Source organism: Scardinius erythrophthalmus, assembly GCF_964197995.2.
Source record: "Scardinius erythrophthalmus genome assembly, chromosome: 17".
Taxonomy (NCBI): domain Eukaryota; kingdom Metazoa; phylum Chordata; class Actinopteri; order Cypriniformes; family Leuciscidae; genus Scardinius; species Scardinius erythrophthalmus.
In genome coordinates this window covers 39061797-39087873 of record NC_138237.1, presented here as the reverse complement: position 1 = coordinate 39087873, position 26077 = coordinate 39061797, and positions in this window count along the sequence as shown.

Genomic DNA, 26077 nt, shown 5'->3' with positions numbered 1-26077 from the left:
AAGAATAATATTAACTAGGCCTATTGAGCGCTGTTGAGGCGTTCATGTGTAAGGGCGCTGCCAATAACGCACCTAAAAGCTGTCACAAAGAACCGGCAAAAGTAATGATTATTAGTATGTCAAATATATAAAGGAGACATTTCAATTGTTTATTAATAAACAAGTGTTTTCTGTGTCAAAGATGAAGTTGACGATGCTGACTCGCGATCTTCGCAGTAGCCTAGTGAACGCGCCAGAGAGAAATACACATTTCATACGGATTACATAAGCAGAGAACAGTCTGTTTTCTTTCGTTTTGAATTGTTTTGTTTAAAACACATTTCGTGCTTTCTATATATATATTTCTCAGGTCTGTGGGGCAAGTAGCTTATACGCTGAGTTAAGAGACGAGCGCACCGGCACCTCCGTGTCCTGATTATATTGCCTGCATGCTATTTAGCCTACCTCTTATTTATTTAATCCAGGAAATTGGTTGATGAAACATTGATTAAAATTAAGATGCAATTAATACAAAACGAAATTTACTTTAAAGAAAGGCTTTCTACAAAAACAAACTTAATGAAGTGGTCAAAATGTCTGCCCACTCCATTTGTCTCCCGATATTTTCAGGATCATCTTATCTTATTCATGCTTTTCACTTTTCATATAATCAACATGAAATTTAAAACAATATATATTATTTATTTAAACACAACGCCTATTAGCCTACAGTAGCCTACAGAGAAATTTAATATCGGAGCGTCTTGCCGGTGAGCATGTGGGGGGAGAGATATGATTTTCGATCAGTCATCGAATATTATTTTGCTTGATATGCCAATCCTTAATATTTGGTATTTTAAATGCCTGTTTTAAATCTCATGTGAAAGTTTTAATTGTAGTGCCACCACATTTTTTAACTTAATCTCAGTCTGGAGAAGATTCCAATCCGAGACTGCGGCATATTTAAAAGAGGTTTTACCCAGCTCGGTTCTTGCAAAAGGCACACACAGATTGTGTATTGATTTAGAGCGTAATGAGTAATTACCAGGCAATTTCTGTTTAATAAGACAGCAAAGATAAGAGGGCAGATAACCCAATATAGCTTTGTAAATCAACAAATACCAGTGTGTTTTTCTTCTAATATTCAACGAAGGGCAACCAACCATTTTATATAGATCACAATGGTCACAAAATTTAAAATCTACAATCAGTTATAAATCTCAAAGCACCATGGTACAAAGCTTCCAGAGAGACAAGAAGATAAGACGGCGCCTGCTGATAAACTACATCCCCATAGTCAAAAACTGGTAAAAAAGTAGCAGACACCAATTTCTTCCTCGGATTAAATGAAAAGCATGACTTGTTTCTAAAATAAAATTCTCATTTTATCTTGAGTTTTTGCCTCAGATATTTGATATGTGAACCAAAACGTAATGTGTTTTAGATAATAATACCGAGGTATTTGTACTCTGATACTGATGTAATCGGACTACCCTGAGAAGTCCAAAGAGAAATTTTAGAGTTTGAAAATAACATACATTTATTTATTTTTTATTTTTTTATTTAAGACCAGCTTCAAGGCACAAAACCTATTTTGGATTATATCAAAAGCAGATTGTAAGAAAGCCACAGATTGTTGCTTAGAGGAAGCTGAACAACATATAATAGTGTCATCGGCATAAAAGTGAAACCTTGAATAATCAATATTAAAATCCAGACAATTTACATATATATATGCTGAATAATAGCGGCCCCAGCACAGATCCTTGAGGGACTCCCTTAACAATAAAATAACATTTTCTGATAGTCCTACTGATCAAAGCCTTTTTAATAACATATCATGATCCACAGTGTCAAAGGCCTTTGATAAGTCAATAAAAAGACATGCATAGTGTTTCTTGTCATCTAAGGACTCAAACTATGTCGTTTAAGACTTTTAAAACGGCTGTAGACGTACTGTACCCTTTACGGAATCTGGATTGGTTAATAGACAAAATATTATAACTATTTAAATACTGTGTCAGTTGCTCACTAACTAATTTTTCCAAGAGTTTTGAGAGAATACAAAGTTTAGATATGGGTCTATAATTGTCCATTAAAGAAGGATCACCCTCTTTGGGCAGAGGAACAACAAATGCTGACTTCCAGATCCGTGGAATTTTGTTAGTTAATAAAGAAAGGTTAAACAAATACATCAGTGAGGGAGAAATAAGATCAGTTGCTAATTTTAAAAACAATGGAGCAATATGGTCAGGACCTGGCGATTTATTCGCATCCAGTTCTTTTAAAGCAGAACAGACGTCAGATTTGTTCAAAAGCAAACTCTCTTTGCCATAGATTACGTTCGTTTGGTCAGAATTAACAAGCGGGAAAATTCCAACAGAACTCCCGGAAGTAAACAAAGAGGTGGAAAATCCGGCAGACAAAACCTGCTGTCTACTATGGAGAGATGACTGCGTGGGCTGATTGTATCCCTGGTCATATTTTATTATATAGTTTGTCTACACCACTTTAGACAAACAATAATATTTGATAATGAAGCGAGGATGCAGCTCGAAAATAACGTTAATAATTTCTATAAAATTAATAAATTACATCCTAGAACTCATTTTCTTCCTGACCATTTCTCAAGTCTTGGGTGGCTCAGAGTGGAGGAGAGGGTTTCTCAACTTAAACTGTGTTTAGTTTATAAGATAAGAAATAATCTGGCACCCAAGTATTAATGTGATTACTTTTCAAAAATTAGTGATACGCACAATTACTGCACCAGGGGGAGTTCCACAGATTACAGGCCCTGCCGCTTTAAGAGCTGTGTGGGAAAGTACTCTTTCAGTCTTGTGGAATGGTTTACCTTTAAACCTTAAACTGTTGAGCTCTTCCTATTATCATTGTAAATCTTCAATAAAAAATTGGTTATTAAACTTATAAAAAGAAAGGAAATAGAAATCCTTGAAGTAGTAGGAATACTGTATTGTCTGCTTGTGTGTCTGCTTGTCTTTTGGGAATTTAGTCCTTGTTTCATTCTTTTTATTGTGTTTTTATTGTGTGTGTTTTTTTTTATTTACTTGTACTAACAACATTGAGGACAATGAAGAAAGGGGGCATAAAAAATACATGTACTTTTCCTCATCTTCCATCTTAAGGACCACAATGGAAACAAGCCTATGGGCTTTTTTGTGTTTTTATCCTTTTGAACACTTCGTGTTGATTGTTGTTGTTCAATAAAGTTTTCAATCAATCAATCAATCAATCTATCAGGCTCCACACCTCCTCACAACTCCAAGTTTGTCCACGAGCTGCCATGCTTAAAGTGCAAACTGTCAACAAACATTTCTCCTCATCCCATAATGCACAGCGCAGCTGACTACGGCAACTGGTTTAGTCCAAAAGTGCGAAGTTCTTTGGCAGTTGGTTCTGCCTGAGGTCGGATCACGTTCTCACCACAATCGAACCGCTCCAGAGTTTGTTTGTTTGTTTGGTCCGCTGTTGGTGCGCACCCGAGTGCGATTGCCGCATTCACACCTGCCCAAACGAACCACACCAATGGGGAAAACTAATTCTAGTGTGATTAAACTGAACTAAATGAGGCAAGTGCGAAAGTTCACACTTGGTTCGACTGCCTGTTCCGAACCGGAGTTCAATTGCTTCCCCCTCCCCCTGCCCCTGATGGACTGTGTTCACATTATATTATTTGCATCCGAACCACGGTACGCTTGCGTCATCAAGTTGCAGCTGGTGCGTAATTGTGTTGCTTGGTAACCGCTATGAATGAAAAGGCGTCAAAAAGGATAGAATTGCTCGCTTCACATTTGTTCTTTGTTCTTTTTTTGAACCTTTGGTTTTGTTTTCAAAGAAAAAATACAGAAAGAGAAACACATTTTGTGTTTGTTTGCCGCAAAAGTACTAAAATCTTTCCAAAGACAGCGGGCTGTCAGCCGAAGACAATTTTTGCGGATGCAGCCAGATATCATCTCTCTGCTTGCACAGTGCGTCAATCCCGCTTTTCGTCAAGGTAAGTGTATACACACATGCACGCACCACATTATACGTCATCAATAGCGGTTCACTTCCACGATTTGGTACAATTGCGTTCATATCAGCAGTGAACCATACTGGAGTTCGCATGAACCGTACCCCAGACCACCCTTTTTAAGCGAACTCGAGTACGGTTCGCGGGTGCGCACCCGAGTTCGGAAGACAGCGTTCACATCATCCAAACGAACCAAACACTGACGTCATTCGAACCCGGGTGCACACCAAAAGTGCTAGTGTAAAAGCGCCCTTAGACACAGATAGATTTAAAGCTAATAATTCATACTGCTTAGCTATGGAAGATGAAAGTAGTAATGTTGTCTAAAAATGTTCTTTGACATTTGACATTTTATGTCCACTCCTTTTTGGTCTATCAGCTCTAAAAACCTTATATACATATACATATACATATACATATACATATGCATATACATATACATATACATATACATATACAGCCCGGTCTCACCCCAAAACGTCACATACTGACGCGTCTTGACCAAACGGCAATATACGACGAAAAGGGTACCCCTAAAACGTCCATATGAGACGAAGACATAAGCGCACCAGCTGGCCTCTTAGCGGTACCCTAACGCATACCTAAACCTACCCATAACCCGAATAGTCACATACGGACGTTTTAGGGGTACCCTTTTCGTTGTATATTGCCGTTTGGTCAAGACGAGTCAGTATGTGACGTTTGGGGGTGAGACTGTGTTAACATATACATATACATATACATACACATATACATATTGCTGTAAATATGAATCTCTTTTGGTTCACTTTTGTTTTTACCAGTGAAAATTGTGACCGATGGATGTCATACAGTATGTTATCATTATTCCAATGCATTTTTAGCTTGCATCTTGAGACATGAAGTGATTGAGGGTTGTGGCGCAGTGGCCCGTGCCCTTGCAGAGTGTGCTGGCAGCCTGACACCTGGCACAGCTGTGGGAACAGATTAGCCGGGCATATGCTGCCTTCTGCATTCTGGAAAACACATCTTGGGACTGGCAATAAAAGTGGCAAGTAATTTACCTTCCCCGAGTCCCTGTCCTATTTACCCAGAGAGTTAGGCCGTGCCAGACCCAGTCCAGGATACGATTAATGGAAAATCTTTATGAACAGTAAAGTGTAATCTTGTGTTAATGGATAAACAGGTTCTGTTATGACCACTGCAAACATTAAAGATGCTCGTCCTTGCCTGTTGTGCTGCGGTCAACAGCTTTGGTTCTAGTAGAATATTCTTATTGCATGATAAAGGAAAGTCTAATCGTACATCTGCACTTCGATGCAATAAATAGTTCATTTATATTTCATCTGCTTCAGCCATCAGACCTCACGCAGGGAATGATGCATCCGGTCCCGAGACTCATTATTGCCGTGACATTTAGCAGGTGTAAAGGTGACGATGATTCTGCATTGCAGACGTCGCTGCTGCTCGCTACAGTCATTTATCACGCGTGTGATGTCAACCCGTATGGATTTCTAATACAGCCTTATGAGAGCTAGAGAAAGGTAATATGCTGTTGGTGTACAAACTGATCCTGAAGGTGTTGTCTGGGTGTTTTGTGCAGGACGTCTCTCTTTGCAAATGGCTATAAAACACTCTCCCCAAGCACAGATTCTCACATGTGCTTCACAGTTATAAACAGGAAAGTAAAGATCAGTGATGGAAACTTCATTAAATATGAGACAAATTCAAATTCTGCTGTGAAGCACCTCGACAGAAGATTATAGTTATTGAACTCAATTAAGGTGAAAAATAACACTGTGTAAAATTCATCAGTTATGACAATTGAATGACTGTGTCGATGTTGCAAAATCTGCCTATTATGAAGGCATTAGCATTAATATTTGTCCTCATTGAAATGACTGGAATAACGTGAACATGTTGATTAGAAGAGGATTTCCACACAGTAGACTCTGGATATTTTAGCCTGTATATGTAATATCACATTCGGTTTTGGTTTCTGTTTGGTTTTGATAGACTTTTAGTTTGTATATCATTGTTTGCTTGGCTGTCATGGTTTCATTTAGTTGCCACGGTTACTCATTGTTTGACTGATTACTTTCACCTGCTCCTTGTTTAGTTCTCGTTATCTTGGGTATTTAAAGCCTTAGTTTGTTCTGTTCCTGGTCTTGTGTTGTTTATGCTGCCAAGTGTTTTTTCTGTTTATTCTTTGTTGTGTCTCAAGTTGTTTTAAATATGTTAAAAGTATTGCGATTAAATCCTTTTCTCCTCTTGATTACCTGTGCCTGTTTACATTTTTATATTAAATGCAATTAGTTTATCTTAATAGTGCTTTTTTAAAGTCCCCCTGTGGTGAAAATCCAGCTTTTAATGTAGTTTATGGGCCCTATCTTGCACCCAGTGCAATTGCCTTTGTACAGCGACGCATGTACAGTATCATTCCTATTTTGCACCCGACGCACAGCGGACTTTCCCCTCCACAGACGCACGTCGGTAAATTAGGGAATGAACTTGCGCTCCCGGGGGCGGTTCAGCGAAAAGAGGAGGTGTGTTCCGGCGCAAACGTTCCCTGGTGCTATTTTGCAGTTTCAGAAAACAATTCCGCCACAAACCAGGAGAAACCTCGTCTAAAGTCAGTGGTGTGTTGCGCATGTTATTCAGATGCTATTTTAAGGGCGCATGCTTGGCCATAATGTAGCGTGTGCACAACGCACACACACTTTGCTTCTCTCATCTACACAGAAGCAGCCGTTTTCATTTTTGCAAATCATACATTATGACAAGGAAAAATATTACCACACGAGGGAAATCATTGTTGTGTCCATGAAGATGTGAAAAAATAGGCATAAATCTAGCTTACACATTTACCCAAATTATCATACGCCTGTTTAACCGAAGCTAATTTGGGTGTGTTTCTCCATCCCCAATGTCACTTCTCTGTGTTTTACGGCCCTGATGAGAACGTCGGTCTCCTCGGCTGTGAACCGCTCCTGGCAAATCCGCCGTTATAATAGCAATCCGCCATGGAACCATGGAGCTCTTAAAGGGAATGTGAGATGACGCTCTGATTGGTTTATTTCATGTTACGCCCAAACCAAACCTATGAGTAATGAAGCTACTTCAGACCAACACATTTTAGATTTGCGGCCAAGACCCACCCACAAAGTTACTTGCGTTTCAGATCGTTAAAATAGGGCCCTATATGTCTATGTGGTGTTTTTAATATGCTTTAAGACAAACCATGTGTAAATTCATAAGTCGACACCATTGCTGAGTGTTTTCTCCTTAAATCTGCAGTGAACCAAAGAGTCTCAAAAACACGCTTTGAAATCGCTGGTGTTTCTGACGTCACAAACTACCTTGTAACCAATCAGATCAACGTGTGATCGTCAACCAGTGGATCTCTGAGCTGAGGGAGTGAGTGGAGGCGGGGCTCATTTGCATATTCATAGAACCACGTATACTTAATGAGGCAAGGGTGTCGAGTTATAAGATATTTTATGGCATGAATTTTTTAAAGGAAAAAAAAACTTAAATATGTAATTTTGGTGATCAAAGATGAGTTTTAAGGGATAAAATGATTGACTACAGGGGGACTTTAAAATCCACTTAAGTAGGACTTAGGTTCATCTTTATATGTAATGTAATTTCGATTGTCTGTGAAATATGGTTAAAGTGTACTGCTGAATGAAAAGTATTTGTGTTAAATTAAAAATATATGTTAATATTATTTTTATTGAAACTTGTATGTCATGTGTTTCAATAACATTGCATCGACACCTTTATAATAATGGAGTTGCAATTTAATGCATTTAACAAAGAACTTATTTTTCACCAGGGCCTACGTTGTTGGCATTACATTTGATGCATACCTGATGTATCCCATGCGTACAGAAAACAATGTGCACAGTCTGCATACTATCTTCAGTATTAGTGAGAGTAGTAGATAGTGTGCTGTTCTGAACATCGACACTGTGTCTGAGGGAAAATATGGGGTGACAAATGGGCTTGACTTTAGGTGGAAAATAGCAACAAATTTTGTAAAAGTTTATGGACAAATCTCTCTGAAGATGAGAACAGCATATAACCTATTATTTGCAACAGTGATAACTTGATTCCCAGAAGATGCCAGGTCCTGAAGGGTCAAACTGAGCATGATGTTCTCAAAGTTGAGAGTAATGTGCTAAAAACGGTTTGAGTCAACCTGAAGGGAAGTGTACCAAACCAGACTGTGTGTGGACGTCTGCATAAGGTCAGAGGTCATTTCAGAGCGAATCAGCAGTGCGGCGTTGATAGTTTGTCAATTTAGTGAAAAGTATCCTCGTAAAGCCCTTTAAAAGCAAACACTAAAGTGTTTTTTTTCAAACATCACATGGATTATAGCAGAGAGATGCAAATAAATGCAAATAAAGCTGGTAGTTTATTTAAATTGAAAATATTATGACCAAAGGTTAACAACATTCAAATCTGACGGCGGTGTGAAATATTACTTTTCTAGATGAGCCCAGAATCCTAATGTTGAATTACTCATGATACTGTACATGTTATGACAAATCATTTTTATGTTAATCAGTCAGTAATTATACAGTAGTGCTTTTGTAAATCTTCATGCCTGCATATGAAATCACTCTCTGTGGCTCTGCGATGCGATTCACTTCACAGAAATAATTTTCTTTATGTGGGTAACGTGTGGAAATGGCACATTAGACTTTTTAGAATAGATGATGTGAAATTCAACCCAGGCTCGTTATAAAAAAGTTTTTTTGTTGTTGTTTTTTTGCTAAACTCTAAAAACTGAAATGAACACTATTGGGCCGGGCTTGCTAGAATAGAAATTTGCATAGCATTGGAACAGCCATAAAATATATAAACGTCAAATAATATAGATTTTAATATAAATTCTTGCACTTTGTAAGCCTAGCCTAGTGGTGATGAAAAAGACAAAGTTTGTTTTCGATCTAAACATAATGCATTAAACAGACGTCTCTTGACTGATGCGCCTCATCTGCTTTTTCAGTTTCAGCGCATTTTAAACCGTTGTATCAAGTTAAAAGTTCAACTTCTAAAAACACGCCTGGACACCCTGCGCTCTTTTACCCTTTTCTTCACTTTTTTAAAAGCACACTGCGGTTTTTAAGTCCTCATTATCTGTTTCGGCCAGTAGGTGGAGCTGTCAGTCGGCAGGTTTCAATAAACCGTTATTGATTCAAAGAGCTGATGAGGAAATAATAAAGATGATCAGCTAAATTGATAACATATGCTCAATAATGGTGCACACTTTACAATTTGACCGTATAAATGTACAGTTTTAAGGTATATAACAGGTAATAAATGCAGGATATTTAAGTTATTAATACATGTTATTTACGACATGTCCCTTTTCAGACTTTCTAACGCCGATTCATCTTTCAATCACAAGCTCCACCAAGCCAACTGTGTAACACACTGATCCTGACGAAGTGTGTGTTGGTGTGATTGGCCTTAACAGGTCATCAGATGAATATCTTTCTAAAGTGACTGTTAAAGGACATTAAACGAGCTCAAGCCACAGCTACATTAGCACTTAAAACATCATTAAGCTAACAACATGCCATTCTGCTCTGATTAAAGCACCTGTGTTCATGGCTATCCTCTATTTTTTTGATGAGTGTTCATAATAGTATGATCATGTTACTGCACACTTCGATCTTATGAACTATGGGGCGCCGTTTGTAAAGCGGCTCACGCTGAAAATAACAGCAACATTTTGTCACATTTAGCTTCAAACAATGTTTAAAAAACTGGTATGAATTTTTGACGGTCACTTTTTATACCACATTTACAATAATATTTGTCAACTTAGAGATATTTTAAATAGTTAAATCTAAATATTAAATGTTACACCTAAATATTAAATGTTACACCTAAATGTTAAATGTTAAATCTAAATGTTAAATCTAAATCTAAATGTTAAATCTAAATATCTAAATGTTAAATCTAAATCTAAATCTAAATCTAAATGTTAAATCTAAATCTAAATCTTAATGTTAAATCTAAATATTAAATCTAAATCTTAATCTAAATGTTAAATCTAAATATTAAATCTAAATCTAAATGTTAAATCTAAATATTAAATCTAAATCTAAATGTTAAATCTAAATATTAAATCTAAATCTAAATGTTAAATCTAAATCTTAATGTTAAATCTAAATATTAAATCTAAATATTAAATCTAAATGTTAAATCTAAATGTTAAATCTAAATGTTAAATCTAAATCTAAATGTTAAATCTAAATCTAAATGTTAAATCTAAATCTAAATGATAAATCTAAATCTAAATCTAAATGTTAAATCTAAATGTTTCAGGTGAAACTAAATATTTAACAAATATGCAAATTCAAAATGGCGGTAATCGGATTTAGATTCAACATTTAGATTTAGATTTAGATTTAACATTTAGATTTAGATTTAACATTTAGATTTAGATTTAACATTTAGATTTAACATTTAGATTTAGATTTAACATTTAGATTTAGATTTAACATTTAGATTTAACATTTAGATTTAGATTTAACATTTAGATTTAACATTTAGATTTAGATTTAACATTTAGATTTAGATTTAACATTTAGATTTAACATTTAGATTTAGATTTAATATTTAGATTTAACATTTAGATTTAGATTTAACATTTAGATTTAACATTTAGATTTAATATTTAGATTTAACATTTAGATTTAACATTTAGATTTAGATTTAACATTTAGATTTAACATTTAGATTTAATATTTAGATTTAGATTTAATATTTATATTTAACATTTATATTTAACATTTAGATTTAACATTTAGATTTAGATTTAACATTTAGATTTAGATTTAGATTTAGCATTTAGATTTAACATTTAACATTTAGGTGTAACATTTAATATTAAGATTTAACTATTTAAAATATCTCTACGTTGACAAATATTGTTGTAAATGTGCTAAAAAGTGACCGTCAAAAATTCATACCAGTTTTTTAAACATTGTTTGAAGCTAAATGTGACAAAATGTTGCTGTTATTTTCAGCGTGAGCCGCTTTACAAACGGCGCCCCATAATGAACCTCATAAAACACTCCAGACGATGAATCCTCTGAAGATACTCCCACTGGCCAGTCTTTAATAATGTGCACTAATGTATGTAACGGTAATTTGAGCACAGCACAGACTTCGATATTAAAAGGAGATGATCACACTCAAAAATGTAAATGATTTACTCAACCTCGAGTCGTTTTAAACTTTTATAACTTTCCTTCTTGAGTGGAATTGAAAAAGGAGCTATTTTAAATAAAATACTAGTTGTACCTTACACCCAAAGTAACAAATAGCATTAGCCTATTATTTGCCTCCTTTCTAACATTACAAACTAAAGTGGACTTTTACAAAAAAATGGCATATATATATATACACACACACACACACACACAGTCCTAACTATCCTAACTTACATAAATGAACTATAGTGTCCTGCACCCACTATATAAATATAATATATATATATAGGTTAGGCTACTTTAGGCCATTATGGATGAGTGTTTGAACTGTACCTGACATGGATAGAACTGGAACAAAACTATTTGTAATTATGAATGAACTGTGTAAAATATTAACTTTTTATAGAAACTATTGATCATAATTTATTTTGCAGACAGTTAAAATAAATAGTTTTTGTGTCGTAATGTAAAAGCAATGATATATGCACTTCAAAAGAGTGCGCACACTCCACAAAAGACGTAGAAACGTCAAAAAGCGAGATAATTTCAAGTGCTTTTACTGAGAAAAAAAGAAAAAAGGGCAAACGTTTCGGTCACATGCGACCTTTCTCAATGCCAAGTGCAGGAGCCATTTTAACTATTGAAGTCACATGATTACATAGATCACATGATCAAGCCAAGACCAGTGAATCATCCAAACATAGTGTTGGAAAACTGTAATGTAAAGTGTAATGTAAAAGCAAACATTATTCCAGCTGTACTCAGTCTGGACTATGAAATGAGCACTAGTGTAGTAACATCAGCTTTTCGACTAACAAACACCAGTAAGTAACATGGCAGTAACTGAAGAGCAGTGATTTGTAAGAAGGGTTTTTATCATGTGACTCATTAACAGACAGATACTGGATTCTTGCTTCATTTCTGGCACCACATTTAACCAAATGCTCACGAACTGCAGTGTATTCTGTTCTGCACCTCAGTCCAGGCCTCTCTCTCACCTCACTATCGATCTCACATGTCAATACACAAGTGATAGAAATTGGGTCTTTTGTGGATGGGTGTAAGTTTAATTATGTTGACTGTCTGGGCTGAGATGACAGACCTTTCATTAGGAAATGGCGTAAAGATTTGAGGCGATGGGGAATCTGTTATTGTTATTATGATGATTTTCATATTGAGGTTTGCTGAGTAATTCAATGAAAATTCTTTGGTAAAAGAGACAAGTGGAGCGCTTGCCTCTGGGTGAGCAGTCGTGTGTTATACTGAGAGAGCGGTTTTATTTCTCCAGAGGGAACAGCCATTAAATTGAAACACTGTTCATCTGACACTGAAAGCCATTCACGTCTCATCGCCCATAAATAGACTGCTTTGCACAATTTTATCTCTTGTGTATTCCTCTTTTCTGACCTGATCTGAAGTGTGAGCTCATATTAGCAGTGTTGGTATATATGTGCAGTGTTAGAAAATGTCAACATGCTGTTCATGTTTGACTAACTGTCAAATAGCTTTGTGTTTTAGGTTACAGTTGAACATCACCCGTTCACACGGTCATTTGTCAGCATTAATGCTACAGCAATAATAGCACATAATAGAGTTGAATTGATGGGAAAAAGAAGCATCACCACTAGGGCTGGGTCTCGATACAGATTTCCAGATTCGATTCTGATTTGCAAAAGATCAATTCGATTCAACCCTCAATTCCCAATTTTCAGTGGACCCACCACCAAGAAAAAGTACTGAATAAATAAAATAGCTATAGTTTTTGACCCATGTAACCTTGTACTGTAATTAATAAGGTTATGAGGGCTGGGTATCGATGCATTCCGATTTGCAAAAGCTCAATTCCATTCAGTTCTCAGTTCCATTCAAAGAATCATTTTCACTAGTCCCACCACCCAAAAAAAAAAAAGCTATTATTTTTGTTGTTTTGGACCCATGTAACCTTGTACTGTATTAAATAAGGTTATGAGGGCTGGGTGTCGATACATTCCGATTTGCAAAAGCTCAATTAGATTCAATTCTCAATTCGATTCAATTCCCAATTCGATTCAATGAATAATAAAAAAATAAATAAAGAAAACTATTATTTTTGTTGTTTTGGACCCATGTAACCTTGTATTGTAATAAATAAAGTTATGACACCAACATTATAGATACCAGTGAAATATCCCAATTCTCGATTGATTCCAATTTCAAAACCACAGCTAAAACTATACTAATTAATATACATTTCAAAGATTATTAAAGACAAGTAAACAGTCATTAATTAAACAAGAACAAATAATCATACAATGAATGGCACAAACAAACAAATAAATAAAAAAAATACAATAGAACAAAGATACAAATGAAATAAACAGTGCTTTCACAGGTAAGTCTAACAGAAGATTTTGAGGTAGTCTACAGAAACTGGATAACTGGAAGTTATCATATGTAAAATAACACTGCATAGTCTGTAAACATCAAACACAGATCAATCCTTATTAAAGTTACAATTTGAAGTTATTCAGTCAAGGGCAGTGAGAGATTTTTTTCTTTGTCTTTTGTTGTTCGATTAACATTAATGACAGGAATATAAGGCTGCTGTCACTTTAAGAGCGAATGCACTGATCTAATACACTGATACACCTGTTTTCTTTCTCAACTGATGTTTAATTAAGTCATAACTGACTACATTTACAAGGATACTCGCCAAGACGGGCACTTTAACATAATTTTGTGTGAATTTGTCCGTTCAAGTGGAAGAAGACATGAAAGAAAGCTCAGTTTAGTATTTGCACGCTGTCTGAGTTCATCAGAATAAAGAGTTAGCAGATATTAAGCAGACAGTCTACTAATACTCTAATGAGAGAGTGAGTTGACTTGTAGTTACTTATAGTCAGTAGAATGTCTAAAGTGGACCATTGAAATAAAGTGTTACCAAATCCAATGAAGGAAGATCCTTTTCGGCAGCCAAACCTTCATCCTCTGGGTAAAACTGAGTCCTGTGTTAAAATGGTGTGTGAATGCAGTTGGTGACTGTCAAACTTATAAATAAAAAGACCTTGATGCCACGAGGAGCTTCTCCACAGCGTTCTAGATGATCCGGAGAGTTCCAGCGGAGGTGAAGCGAGGAGACGTTCATCTGTCTCCTGAAATCTCTCATTCATCGCTCGCCGCTCTCAGAGAACAGCCTCACCTGAGCATGATGTCATTCAAAGGTGACAGCATGGAGAATTACCTGGGAAAATATGATATTTATATGGATGAGTTCCTGTGTGACTGACAGTGTCATTTAGAGGGAGTCGGCACACACTCTGTGTTTACATTTGCACACTTCTCTTGATATGAGCCAATCAGGATTTTGAAAATAAGAAATTTGACCAAACATGCTGAGCAAAGTCACCAGAATATGATGTGGGAAATAATCTGTAGAGAAAATGGCTGGAAATTACTTAATTAAAGTTTGCAGATTTCCTTCAACCCTAAAACACAGCACAATCCACTGCATAATTCAAAACACCTGTAAAAACAAATCAATATAGAAATACAGTGTATACACTTTAACGTTATGAAATTAATTAAACTGTACCAGCCAGTTTTGAGCAACAAACAGACTATACTGTCAGTAGCCACGTTTCCATTACAGATTCGTGCAAAACTATTGCGATATTTTCTAAATATCGATAAAAAACTATTGCAAAATTACGGCGTTTCCATTAACTGATGTTACTGTATGCGACTGAAACTTAATTTTTTCCTCTTGCGATTCACGATAAGTCATTTCAATAATCATGGGAACGGATGTTGGTAGGTTTACATATATCCCAGCCACCGCACTAGACATTATATTTAATGGAAGGAGATGTAGACGTGTTTTCCAATAATTAATGGCAAGGAAAGACTGTTATACTGAGAGCGGCTCATATGAGGAGTATCTGGGTGTTTCTCCCTCAAATCTGCTTCAAGATCTTGATTGTGGCATTTCTTAGTGGTTTAGAGTCCAGTATTCCTGTAATTCTTTTCGTCTTTTATGAGTTTAATGAAGAACTCTGTCTCGTCTTCTGTCCAAACACACCTCATCATCATCATCAGGTGACTGTAAATGTGCAAAAACTGTTTCCATTGCAGTTTTGAGAAATATTCCTTTTTCAATTTGCCTGAAAAACCCCAGCATGCGAGCGTAAAAACTTTTTTCCAATATATATGGGAGTTTATGCGAAATTGACGTGTTTCCATTGGGCGTATTTTCAATTCACAATTTCAATTTGCACAGTTTGAAGGCTAATGGAAACACGGCTAATGACAGCAGTTAGAAACGCGCACAATCAAACTCTGCTGAAAGAGATCATATCCACTCTTGGTTATAATGCAGGATGAATATTTAGAAGAATCCTTAAATGCTAACAGAGTGTGTCCTTATTCAGACTGGAAGAAAACACAGTCCAGGTCCCAGAGCAGTTCCTCAGAAATGGAGCACACACAGCTATCTAATCGAGGAGTGTGTTGTTTGATGCTCAAGGACAGCATCACCTCCACCCATATTGAAGAGTTTAATTGAGAGCACCATTTAAGAAAGTCAGAGAGCTTTGGCAATGTCAACACACGGCTATGTCAAACGCAGCACACAATCCCAGGCGTCTTCTTCCCATCAGAAAAAGCATGATAAGTTGTTTGTTTCCAACTTTTGTCCCAAGCACAGTTTTGATGCAAATGTCTCCGAGCACGAGGTGAGAGGACTTGTCAAAGTCGCAGGAGAAAGTGGGGTTATCATAAAATACAAACACGCAGACCACAAGGGCAATTACTGCCCTAATATACCACTTTCCCCTCAAGACACACATAACCTCAATGCTAGATTATTGCCAGCGCAATATGGAGCCAACCATCTCGAAGTCACCTTTCCATGATGAAAAGAAAACAAAAGTCAATGGTGAGAGCACAAAATACTCTATAAGATTTTGAAGCTTTGAGGTGCAATTATTCAAAATATAAATAATTTTGTGTGATTAGCTGTATATTGCTTTTGCTATCAAATCTGTGACCAACTGATGTAGTCAAAAAAAAACAAAAAAAAAAAAACATTATGATAATGTAATCTGTTTTATTTTCATGTGCATAGTGCTGTTATTTTAACCCTCTGGTGCTCTTCGGTCCAAAAATATTTACCTTTTTATTTTTTTGTTGAATTTTTTTACTTCATCGGAATGGTACAAAACTTGGTAAAGGTCATACATGATTCGAACAGGTTAAATGGTCCTGAAAATAGTCACACTTGTATTGTTCGCCAGTCAAAAACGCCAGCGCATTGGAAATTAATGGGAGACAAATTTCATCTAGTGAAAACTTTTGGTACACAGCTTGTTATATATATATATATTTGAAAATAGTATTTTTTGTTTCCTGTGTCCTTTAGTCATACTAAAAACTAATAACAAAGCAGATAATAATACGAGATTTATTTTGAAAAAATTAAGAAAAGCACATATGCATGCATACAGAATTGTATACCATATACCATCGAAAAGAAATCGTCATCTAGATATGCATCTATACAAATTTAATATCTTCAGATATATCCAGAGGATATATATACTGTATATGTGACAATAATGCATGGCTTAATAGGTAGCATACATGGCATTATCACTTTTGATATAAGGCAATATATGTCATATACCATATTACATGCTTAGAAATTAAATTGTAATATTGCATATGATGAGGTTCATGATGATACATTGCATATATCTTGAGTTCTTATAGTCTATATTGCAGAAGTAGCAGGTATGAGGAGAGAAACAGATGCATTTAAAGAATGGCCACACACACTCCTGGATCAGAGAGCAATGACAGATTTGTCCCAATAAAAGGCTTGAGCACTCCAGGAAAGCATTGTGTTATCGCTTTCATTCCCTGCAGTCTTCTCATGCTTTCACGGCTCCGTTCTGCTCTGAGTGCTGGATGCAACACAGACAGTGTTTGAAGAACAAACAGATCCCTTCCTCCTCTTATCTCTAAATGTCTTTTTAAACACATCACAGCTCCTCATAGGCTTTTAATGCAGAAGTAAATGCTTCACTGTAGCAGTCAGGCTGAAAAACAAGCAGCAGCAGATAACAGTCCCACAAAACCTCACAATATTACCTCATTTCTAAAACTATTGTGCACTTTTCTTTATGCATGTTAGACATGCTGAAGGTGTGTTCTTTTGTTTGATGTTACAACACTTTCTTTGGCCAGTAAACAACACACTTGATCCCAGAAAACACAAACCTAACCACCATTTTCACTGAGAATATTTTAGCATTTCTGCATTTCTGTCAGATGTTTCAAATCAGAACTAGCAATGAATCATTCTCAAATTAATCAATCTTTCGAGTAGTTTTCGGTGAATTGACCAAAAATAATTGATTTGTGATTCGGTTCAATTCATTCAGACCGTTCTCTTACTAAATCATTTTGAGCAGTTAGTCAGTCAGTATCGGGATACTTAATGAAACTGAGAACAAACAGAATGCTGGATGAAGTGGATATTTATTACGATCAATTGAAATTTAAACTCAATGACCGCTCATATGACATTTAGCCAGAAAGCATGATTTATAGTTAAATATAGTTATATAAGCAACCAGTCTGGTTTCTCACACACACTCAAGGCCTCTATATTTAATGGGGAAGTTATTTTTCGTTTTTCGCTTAGGGGTAAAAAGAAGTTGGAAATACATGGCCAGCTGTTAACGAACATCCAGACACCATACACAATGTTAAGAGCGAAGTTTTAGATGAATATGTACACTATTTTGCCAAAAGTATTTGAGCTGCTGCATCCAAGCCTTACATCACCAATTGCAATGCAAAGCGTGGGATGCAGTGGTGTGAAGTGTCTAATGCAGTGGTGTAAAGCGTGGGATGCAGTGGGTTAAAGCGTGGGCTGCAGTGGTGTAAAGTGTGGGATGCAGTGGGGTAAAGCGTGGGATGCAGTGGTGTAAAGCGTGGGATGCAGTGGGGTAAAGCGTGGGAAGCAGTGGTGTAAAGCGTGGGATGCAGTGGTGTAAAGCGTGGGGTGCAGTGGTGTAAAGCATGGGATGCAGTGGTGTAAAGCGTAGGATGCAGTGGGGTAAAGCGTGGGATGCAGTGGTGTAAAGTGTAGGATGCAGTGGTGTAAAGCGTGGGGTGCAGTGGTGTAAAGCGTGGGGTGCAGTGGGGTAAAGCGTGGGAAGCAGTGGTGTAAAGCGTGGGGTGCAGTGGTGTAAAGCGTGGGGTGCAGTGGTGTAAAGCGTGGGGTGCAGTGGTGTAAAGCGTGGGATGCAGTGGGGTAAAACGTGGGAAGCAGTGGTGTAAAGCGTGGGAAGCAGTGGTGTAAAGCGTGGGGTGCAGTGGTGTAAAGCGTGGGATGCAGTGGTGTAAAGCGTGGGGTGCAGTGGTGTAAAGCGTGGGATGCAGTGGTGTAAAGTGTGGGGTGCAGTGGTGTAAAGCGTGGGATGCAGTGGGGTAAAACGTGGGAAGCAGTGGTGTAAAGCGTGGGAAGCAGTGGTGTAAAGCGTGGGGTGCAGTGGTGTAAAGCGTGGGATGCAGTGGTGTAAAGCGTGGGGTGCAGTGGTGTAAAGCGTGGGGTGCAGTGGTGTAAAGCGTGGGGTGCAGTGGTGTAAAGCGTGGGATGCAGTGGGGTAAAACGTGGGAAGCAGTGGTGTAAAGCGTGGGAAGCAGTGGTGTAAAGCGTGGGGTGCAGTGGTGTAAAGCGTGGGATGCAGTGGGGTAAAACGTGGGATGCAGTGGTGTAAAGCGTGGGATGCAGTGGTGTAAAGCGTGGGATGCAGTGGTGTAAAGCGTGGGATGCAGTGGGGTAAAACGTGGGAAGCAGTGGTGTAAAGCGTGGGAAGCAGTGGTGTAAAGCGTAGGAAGCAGTGGTGTAAAGCGTGGGGTGCAGTGGTGTAAAGCGTGGGATGCAGTGGGGTAAAACGTGGGATGCAGTGGTGTAAAGCGTGGGATGCAGTGGTGTAAAGCGTGGGATACAGTGGTGTAAAGTGTAGGATGCAGTGGGGTAAAGCGTGGGATGCAGTGGTGTAAAGCGTGGGATGCAGTGGGGTAAAGCGTAGGATGCAGTGGTGTAAAGCGTGGGATGCAGTGGTGTAAAGTGTCAGATACAGTGGTGTAAAGCGTGGGATGCAGTGGTGTAAAGCGTGGGATGCAGTGGGGTAAAACGTGGGATGCAGTGGTGTAAAGTGTAGGATGCAGTGGGGTAAAGCGTACGATGCAGTGGAGTAAAGCGTAGGATTCAGTGGGGTAAAGCGTGGGATGCAGTGGGGTAAAGCGTGGGGTGCAGTGGTGTAAAGCGTGGGATGCAGTGGGGTAAAGCGTGGGATGCAGTGGTGTAAAGCGTAGGATGCAGTGGTGTAAAGCATGGGATGCAGTGGTGTAAAGCGTAGGATTCAGTGGGGTAAAGCGTGGGATGCAGTGGTGTAAAGCGTGGGATGCAGTGGTGTAAAGCATGGGATGCAGTGGTGTAAAGCGTAGGATTCAGTGGGGTAAAGCGTGGGATGCAGTGGGGTAAAGCGTGGGGTGCAGTGGTGTAAAGCATGGGATGCAGTGGTGTAAAGCGTGGGGTGCAGTGGTGTAAAGCGTAGGATTCAGTGGGGTAAAGCGTGGGATGCAGTGGGGTAAAGCGTGGGATGCAGTGGTGTAAAGCGTGGGATGCAGTGGTGTAAAGCATGGGATGCAGTGGTGTAAAGCGTAGGATTCAGTGGGGTAAAGCGTGGGATGCAGTGGGGTAAAGCGTGGGGTGCAGTGGTGTAAAGCGTGGGATGCAGTGGGGTAAAGCGTGGGGTGCAGTGGTGTAAAGCGTGGGATGCAGTGGTGTAAAGCGTGGGATGCAGTGGTGTAAAGCTTGGGATGCAGTGGTGTAAAGCGTAGGATTCAGTGGGGTAAAGCGTGGGATGCAGTGGTGTAAAGCGTGGGATGCAGTGGTGTAAAGCGTAGGATGCAGTGGTGTAAAGCATGGGATGCAGTGGTGTAAAGCGTAGGATTCAGTGGGGTAAAGCGTGGGATGCAGTGGTGTAAAGCGTGGGATGCAGTGGTGTAAAGCGTGGGATGCAGTGGTGTAAAGCGTAGGATGCAGTGGTGTAAAGCGTGGGATGCAGTGGTGTAAAGCGTGGGATGCAGTGGTGTAAAGCGTGGGATGCAGTGGTGTAAAGCGTGGGATGCAGTGGAGTAAAGCGTGGGATGCAGTGGTGTAAAGCGTGGGATGCAGTGGAGTAAAGCGTGGGATGCAGTGGTGTAAAGCGTGGGATGCAGTGGTGTAAAGCGTGGGATGCAGTGGTGTAAAGCGTGGGATGCAGTGGAGTAAAGCATGGGATGCAGTGGGGTAAAGCGTGGGATGCAGTGGTGTAAAGCGTGGGATGCAGTGGAGTAAAGCGTGGGATGCAGTGGAGTAAAGCGTGGGATGCAGTGGGGTAAAGCGTGGGATGCAGTGGGGTAAAGCGTGGGATGCAGTGGAGTAAAGCACCACTTCTCAATCCTGCTTCTCTGTCTGGCAATCCGATGGACGAGTCTGGGTCTGGCTTGTTGCCAGGAGAACGGTACTTGCCTGACTGCATTGTGCCAAGTGTAAAGTTTGGTGAAGTGGAGATTATGGTGTGGGGTTGTTTTTCAGGGGTTGGACATGGCTCCTTAGTTGCAGTGAAAGGAACTCTTAATGCTTCAGCATACCAAGACATTTTGGACAGTTTCGGACAATTTCATGCTCACAACTTTGTAGGAACAGTTTGGGGATGTTCCTGTTCCAACATGACTGCGCACCAGTGCACAAAGCCAGGTCCATAAAGACATGGATGAGCGAATTTGGTGTGGAGGAACTTGACTGGCCTGCAGAGCACCTCAATCCGATAGAACAGCTTTGGGATGAATTGGAGCGGAGACTGCGAGCCAGGCCTTCTCGTCCAACATCAGTGCCTGACCTCACTAATGCACTTCTTTAAGAATGGTCAAAAATTCCCATAAACACACTCCTAAACCTTGTGGAAAGCCTTCCCAGAAGAGTTGAAGCTGTTATAACTGCAAAGGGTGCCAACTCCATTTTAAACCCTACAGATTAAGAATGGGATGTCATTAAAGTTAATATGCATGTATAGCCTGGATGCCAGCTGAACTTAGCCCCACCCACAAAATTTTTAGGTCGGGAAGTTCGGTCTGGACTCGATCCTTTGAAGAGCTATTATGCCCAAACAAAAATTGTTCGGACCAATCAAGTTGTCAGGGCGGGCTTTATACGATGATTGACAGATGAGCAACGGTAACGTAATCATCCACGTCATAAAAGAGCGCTTGGGTTGAATTCGTTTACAACAAAGATGACTGCCGCTGGAGAATTGAGATTTCACAAGTTCACACTTACAAATAAGTCAGATAGAATAAATGCATATTTGGCGTGCTGTCCAAGGAGAGGGATCTGGGTTCGGTATTCGGCCCGAACCCAAAGTACTCTCCCTGTATTCCAGGCTGTGGAAGAACAAGCCAAGAGTGAGTGGAGGGATGCTGAAAACTGTCAAGGAATGCTAGGTGAGTTGACAGAGTGAATATATAAATGCTTCCTCTCATGCTGATAGTGTAGACGGTAATTGTTTGATGACAAGTTGATTGGATTGATTATTTGAACGTGCTCCTCCCGAACTTTGTTTATAAAACATCATGTGTAGATTCCGCCATCCCGTCTGTTATAGAAGATATCGACAGCGCATTCATTTTAAAAGAGGAACAGAGAACCACGATCAAGGCATTTGTCGATCGGAAACATGAATGAAAAACATACGTCACTTACTCCGTTGCTCTGATTGGTTGTAGGTCTGTCCAACTGAGTGCAGAGGCATTTTCTTTCCTGGTTCGGTTGAAACACGCCCCATAATCACAGCCCAATGGAGCAGATCAGACTCACATTCTGACTAGAATCTGAGTATGACGACGTCAGGCTAGTGCATGTAATAAAACTTGGTAAAGGTTTTGACAATTGCTATGTGAACACACAAAAAAAATCATGAACATGATATGAAAAGGTTAAATGGTCCTGTAAAAAATAGTCACACTTGTGCTCCTCAGTCAAAAATGAGCACATTGGAAATGAATGAGATGAATTTTATCTGGTGAAAACTTTTGGTACTGCAGTCAAACAAAATCTGAAAGCTCATTTTTTGAGATAATAATAATAATCTGCCAAGTTTCGTCTGTGAAAAAAGATCAAACTCTTTTCAAAGAGTCTGTGCACTAAAGCATTTAAGATTTCTGAGTTTAAGTTGGAAATTTAATTTTAAATCTATGCTCAAAAAGTGAATAAATGGATTTAAATACAGCGTAAATATAATAAAAAAAAAACGAAAATTACAAAATATTATAGTACATTTATTTCATTGGTCATTTTTGACCGACATGCGAAAAGCACCAGAGGGTTGAGAACAAATCCGTTCAATTCGAGTTACACACAGAGTTTTGCAGTAGCAATGTCATTATGAAGGTCCACCGTCCTCTCTTTATGCTGATACGTGCAGCTTCATCAGGTTGAGATAAATCCTCTGCAGTTCTTCTCCTCTCCTGCTGTGATCAAACAGGCTGATGAAGGGTTTAGAGAGATGCTCTTAAAGCGCATGAGGATCATCAGTTTAACTCACCCTCACCCGAGCTTCATCCGTCACAGACACAATGCTCTGCCTCCAGTAATGATGTATGGCACGAGGGGTCACTGACAGGTCATCATGAGGGGGTCATCGATCAGTGGCGGGACACAGGCATTAGGACACACATGGCAGGTGAGCCTCAATCACTGGGAATAAAATTGACTATCTAGTCCAGGAATTTTTGTCTGCTCTTTCGGGAGAGAATGATTGGAACTGTCGAGTGTTAATTTGAAACACTTATATTCGCAACGCAAGCTACATTTACATTTTTAAGCAGCTTGAAATGCAGCTTCCTCAACACCATTCATTTTGCATCATAAGTTAAAATACTCCTCCACTTTACCCGAACAAATCATTTCAAAATGGACCGTGTGGTTTACATGATTTTATTTATTTTTTTAAACACAGAACCAACGTCCGTTATTCAACCTATCAATAGCTGTGTTTCCATCCAGTTGCGAATTAAAATTATGCGCAAAATTGGAATATCACACTAAAGTGCGCGAATAAAGCACTGTTTCTATCCTGTGTGCCGAAGAGAGCAAAACTGTCACTTCCTGATTAACTGGCGCTGAAAGTTGCCACTGTATTTAATCATTTTGTATACAATAAGTTACTTGCATCTCAGAGCGCGCAGACGAAACGCAGTTAAACGCGTTATCTTGCAGTCAGAGGCGGATGCTGCAGTTTGAGAGCACATGTAAGACCAGGACCTAAAACTGTTTTCTTGCCACACCCGCCAATGGCCGGTGACTTAAAGGTGGGGTAAGCGATCTTTGAAAAACGCTGTTTGAAAGTTAGTCAGACGACACACGAACAAACAACAAACGTGTAGCCAATCAGTATTAGGCGTATGACGGAGGAGGAGAGAGAACGAGCAAGAGGGAGATTTGAAGAAAGACTGCAGAAATGGAGATGAGACACAATACAGAAGAGAAAAGCTCAGAAAGGGTTATGACCATGTTAATATTAGGAAAGCTTCCCAGCGCTGGAGAGAGCTAAGTGGGAAGGCCTGGAAACACACGGATGTTGCTTTGATTCGGGTTTACACTGGGTTTAAATGTCATTGTTTGTCTGGAGCTGCTGTACTGATTTCAACTAACAAACAAATCTTGTTTGTAATTATATTGTATACTGTATGTTCATTTTTTTTTTTAGCTTGTCATTCGTTCATCATCTGGCGACTGACACCGTTTCATAGTCCAGTGTTAATAATAGGCCCTGTGTAAGACTGTACTGGGAAGGAAATTATACTGAACCACTTTGACGACAGACTTTCCCACATTTCAAACGCTGTGCAACGAGATCGGTCCACTGGTTAGTCCAGTCCCATCGCAAAGTCACATGACTTTTTTGATGCGCATCGAGGAATTTATTCATGTTTCCATCATCGTTTATGCGCATTTATGTGCATTTTGGCGTTTCCATCCAGCATTTTATATACAATATCCCAAAATGCACATAAAAATAGGTGGTTGGAAACAAAGCTAATCATTTCCCACAGGGATCCTCGTCAAACTGCTCTATTTATTACTCCTTCTGAGGCCGAGTTAAGAAAAGATGATTGCTGACGGACAGCGAGCTGTGAGGAGCCAATTTACATCTGTGACCTTTAGGATTCACAAGAGGATAACAGAGCCATTCCACATGTCAGGACAGTCTCTCTGTGAACTTCATCAGCAATTAAGATGAGTTGTAAATTACAAGGCCAGCTTCACGAGTGCTTGCGGGGGTTTGTTGATATTTTACTCTGGTGAATATGTTTTCCTCCAGTAAAAACTCACATGAGAGACAGCAGATAACAGTCGCTAGTGGAATTCACTAGTGGAATAACAATACAGAAACCTGTTCTGTCTCGCGTTTGTCTCATGGTTAGTCCAATTAGAAGTAGACAAAAGATCATCATAGTGGATTATAAAAGCTGATTAACATTCAAGTCCTTGATAGAGCACAGTTACACATTATTGCATCACTAGACAAAAGCACAATATTGACTACTAAGTGAGAAATGTAATGTCCAGCCATTTAGTTTATTTTTTTTTTTTTGTCAGCATGACTTTTAAGGGTACCCACCATTTCATTTCATAGGCGTCTCAATGTACGCATGCACCCTACAAAATTCCTCTACAAAAGCAAAACAATTGTAATTTATGGGTAAATTAGAAGCTTTCCTGTCATAAGCAGAACTGTTCTGCAGTCAGTTCCTCATACAAATCACATTAATGGCCATATTTTGCTCATAATGTTTTTCTGGTGGTGTAAGTACTCTCCATTTACAGTTAGTCAAAAACAAGACTGCATGATGTTATTTCATATAAAATGTCATTAAAACTAGGCATTGATTTTGTTCTTGTGGCATTATTGAGACGCTCCAGTAAATCCCACAGGCTCACTATTATATTTAAAATGTTCAGCACGAGGCAAAACTGTGCTAGCTGATACGATCAGAGCGTATGCCCAAAATATTCTATCGTCTCCTTGCATGTTTGTCACTTTTCTATTTACTATATAACACTTTTTTTTCTTCTCAGTTCAGTAAGCATATAAGCTTCTTGAAATGCACAAATCACTGGTGTATGCTTGCTAAATGTCACAAAATGCAACCTTAAAAAATATTACCACAAAACACTGTGACCCATTCTCCAATATAATTTAATAAAAACGATGAGCTTAACAGAGGCTTTATAGCAAGGGCTGTATAATTAACATGGGGATTTAGTTTGGAGTTCACAACCGCCTTACATAGTGGTGTTACTAAACCCTCGAGCGAATGAAGCGAGGGTTTTTATTTCCTTCCAGAGTATCTGCGAGTTTCAGTTCGGAGAAAGCCAAAGAACACCATTGCTGCCAACTGTTAAACATGGTGGGAATCAATGACACTAAGCTGTCATCTTTTGGGACTCATTAAGTTTAACGGTTACTCTGCATGTTGTATAACAGAGAAGTTAAACGACTCTAAGAACATCTGCTGAAGAAGGTGGATTTTCTTATAGATTTCTTCAGCTGTGGAATCGCCCGCCTGCGTAATTTATTAAGGAAATATGCATCAGAAATGATACATTTTAGTGATGAATTAAAGCATAAATTTTTAGTCAAATGCATTATGAAGTCGAGGCATGCTGGCAAACCAAAATAATACTCAAATATAGTTGAAAGTTGGAATTCAATCATTAAAGAAACTAAATGTGCCTAAAATGACATTTATTTAAGGA